Source organism: Dermacentor andersoni, chromosome 5, assembly GCF_023375885.2.
Source record: "Dermacentor andersoni chromosome 5, qqDerAnde1_hic_scaffold, whole genome shotgun sequence".
NCBI classification, from domain to species: domain Eukaryota; kingdom Metazoa; phylum Arthropoda; class Arachnida; order Ixodida; family Ixodidae; genus Dermacentor; species Dermacentor andersoni.
This window is the reverse complement of record NC_092818.1, coordinates 22917493-22920912: the sequence shown is the minus strand read 5'-3', so window position 1 is coordinate 22920912 and position 3420 is coordinate 22917493. Positions and strand designations below refer to the sequence as shown.

General features: G+C 44.1%; 1 pseudogene; it reads left to right on the top strand.

Annotated features, from left to right (window-relative positions):
- The first annotated feature begins 1936 nt into the window (after positions 1-1936).
- On the top strand, positions 1937-2786 carry LOC126530141 (uncharacterized; annotated as a pseudogene).
- The last annotated feature ends 634 nt before the right edge of the window (positions 2787-3420 follow it).

The window sequence follows — 3420 nt, the reverse complement described above, 5'->3', positions numbered from 1 at the left end:
TAAATATCCTCCAAAATATGAACAGAGGCCGACAAAAATTCGGGCATTTTGGGAAAGGTGAAACCGCTGGAAATTTCAGGACAGCATTAGCCTTAACCCTTTACTGCACCTTGTTGCATATATGCAACATACCGATAAACGGCCATAAAAACAAAATCTAAGTTCAGTTGGTTCTTCCTGTACACAATGTTGCATTTCTGCAACAATATTTTGAAAAACGCGTCTTTATTTTCTGCCCTCTGTGTTCATTCTGCGCAACTATAGCCAAACAAATATGGTGGACGCTGCTCGCGCCAGCACGTAGCTATACAGGTAAGTTTTGCCAGTTATAAACGCCTTTCTGAACGGAATAACCCGTGGAAAAAAATCTTAAGCTGTGTAATACATCCTCCTAATCGTTTAGATGGCAAAAAACATTATTTTCTCGCAATAGTTTGTTTCTCGCGACGGAAAGTTACTACGTTGCGTATTTGCAACAACGTGCTCACTGGGTTTGATTTTTGTTCTCGAACTAGAAATGGATTCTAAACGTTATTATTGCCGAGAAATTCCGTCAGATAGCCAAGACAGCGAACTTTCCGGGAGTGACGACGACCGCGAGTGTAAGTCTGTTTGGATTTATCGTGTGTGGAATGTGTTGCCTGGTGGAATGCCCGAATTTTTTATCAGGGTGTGTGCGCGCTAGCTCTGCTGTCTCGCATCGTTACGGCTTCACCCTTATGTCTGTGCTCCTGCGTTTAAAATTTTTGATTATAACGCGAAGACACCGTGCATAGTGGTTCCGCCTTCTTTCAATATACAGAGGCACCTTGTGTTCTATATCTGCATTTCGCTTTGTTTTCCGCTTATTTTATTCCCTGTATATTGCTGCCTGTTTGGGCTGCAGATGTTCAACCTGATCTCGAAAAGCTAAGTGACAGCACAAGCGAGTCGAGTGCATGCTCCGACGAGGACGAAGGTACAGCAAATGGCACAACACCTGACCACCGCTTTATACAAGCTAAGAGAAGGATCATTTGGAAGAAGGCGAATCTAGTGAGAGATACGGAGACAGTTCAGTTCTCTGGACAAAGTGAACTCCCAGAGTACATTTCACAGCTAGAGACACCATTCCAATACTTCAAGTTTCTCTTCCACAGCTCGCTGATTTCGCTAATTGCAGATCAGAGCAATTTGTTTGCGCTCCAGAAAGATGTGAGTCAGCCCCTTTGTACCACCGCAGAAGAGATGGGAGTGTTTATTGGGACGTGCCGCATGTGGATGTCGATCACTCAACTGAGGAACTCGAAGGGCTACTGGAGTGCAGAAATCAGGGTTAGCCAAGTGGCTGACAACTTTCCTGTGGGTCGCTTTGAAAAACTGAAGCATAACACCCACTTCATTGACAATAGTACTCTCGGCCCAAAGGACACGCCAGGAAGAGATCGGCTTACGAAAGTGTGCCCTCTCATTGATACCATCAATGAACAGTTGTCGCTTGTGCCTCTTGAAGAGCATCTGTCTATTGATGAACAGAAGATACCCTTCAAAGGTAGAAGCTCTCTCAAGCAGTACTGTCCCAAGAAGCCCAAAAAATGGGATTACAATGTTTTAGTGCTCTCCGGTGTAAGCGGCTTCTCCTACAAATTGGAGGTGTATACCGGACAGGAGAACTCGGCGCAAGGACTTTCAGGAGAGCCTGACTGTGTAGCGAGTAAAAATGTTGTTGTTCGCTTGAGTAGAATGGTTCCGAGAGGCGTACACCACAAAGTGTACTTCAACAAATATTTCAACTGCCCAAGTTTGCAGGTGTACCGAGAAAAAGACTCTGTACACTGCATTGGTACTGTGCGGACAAACCGGGTCCCTGCAGTGAGCCTGCCTAGCGAGCAAGAAATGAAAAAAAGGAAGAGGACATTTTGAAGAGAGGGTTGCGGTTGTGGATGGAATTGAACTGTCATGCACAAGGTAGCAAGATACCCGAGCAGTGACTTTGCTCTCTTCCTTTGTTGGAACACAGCCTGCTACAAGTGCATCAAGGTATAATCGTAAAAAAAAAGAGCAGAGTGAGATACCATGGCCTGCAGTGATGACCATCTACAATAAGCACATGGGAGGCGTCGACGTTTTCAACTCCCACATCTCCATTTACTGTCCCTACTTGAGGTCGAAAAGATATTATTTTCGTGTTTTTCTGCATTCTTGACTTGACAGCTGTAAATGCTTGGTTGCTTTACAAGAGGAACGTCATGAAAAAACGCGATCAGTACACTGAAAAGCTACTTCCGTTGGCTGAGTTCAGGATGGACCTGGCTGCATCACTCTGCAAGGCTGGGAAGACGGCGCTGAAAAAGCGAGGAAGGCCTAGCAATGAGTCAATAGTACAAGCCTCTGATGAGAAGAAAAAAAAAGGGACCATCAACTCCAACTCAGGATTTCAGGCTAGATCATGTATTATCTCTCATCTAAGAAGCTTTGTCTCAGTGCTCATTATTTTCATTGCTTTCCTCAGGTTGGTCACTGGGTTCTTTGGAGCAAGAAGCGGCAGCGCTGCAAGCTTCCTGGCTGCACAGGAATCTGCATGAGCTACTGCGTTAAGTGTGGAGTGCATCTCTGTTCCACAAACAAGAGCAATTGCTTTTTTGTGTACCACACTACAAAATGAGTCCACCGTTTCTCATTACTTACTGATTACTGCTCAAGGTATAGAACCAACCTTTTCAAGCAAGCAAGTGAAATAGCTTTCTATTGTACGATGTGTTCCCCCTTGCTGATTGTCATGTAAATAAATGTTACAGATTGAAACACAATAACTAGGGCTTTCAACTTTTTCTTTATGTGCACGTTGTTGCAAATATGCAACGTACCCTTTTTCTGCCAATACAAACTGTAAAAGTCCACTGAAGATATTTTTTTTATTGGTACAACTATTGTTATGGTTCCCTGCAACGACATGAATAATTTTATGGCAAAAGAAAAAATTGTGCAGTAAAGGGTTAATATAAAAGATGACTTAAAAATAAGAAATAATAACGTTAACAGGGTGGCCAAATTTTGGCACAAATAAATTGGCTGTTGAAGCAGTTCAGCTGAAACGCAATGGTGCGAAATAAGTCGAGAATGCCGGCAAGTGTTGAACAAAGGTAAAGTAGGTCCTGTGGCCGACACCAGCACTCGGTAGCTGTCAAGCGACTGCACGTATTAGCGAGATGCGTGGTCGTCAGTAGTTACAGTATGATTTTGGTCTGAAATATTGGACGCGGACTCAATCACATTGAATACAGTGCATTCTACGGCGTCATTCGTCGACAAATGGTACCGATTCTTGCGCAATGAGGATGGGAACAAATTGTCTCACGTGCCCGCTGTCACCTTCCTCCTACTGGCAACACTCCTTCCCCTCCGTAGTTGCTTAGCTTTTATTGGCTTCGGCTGCTAATC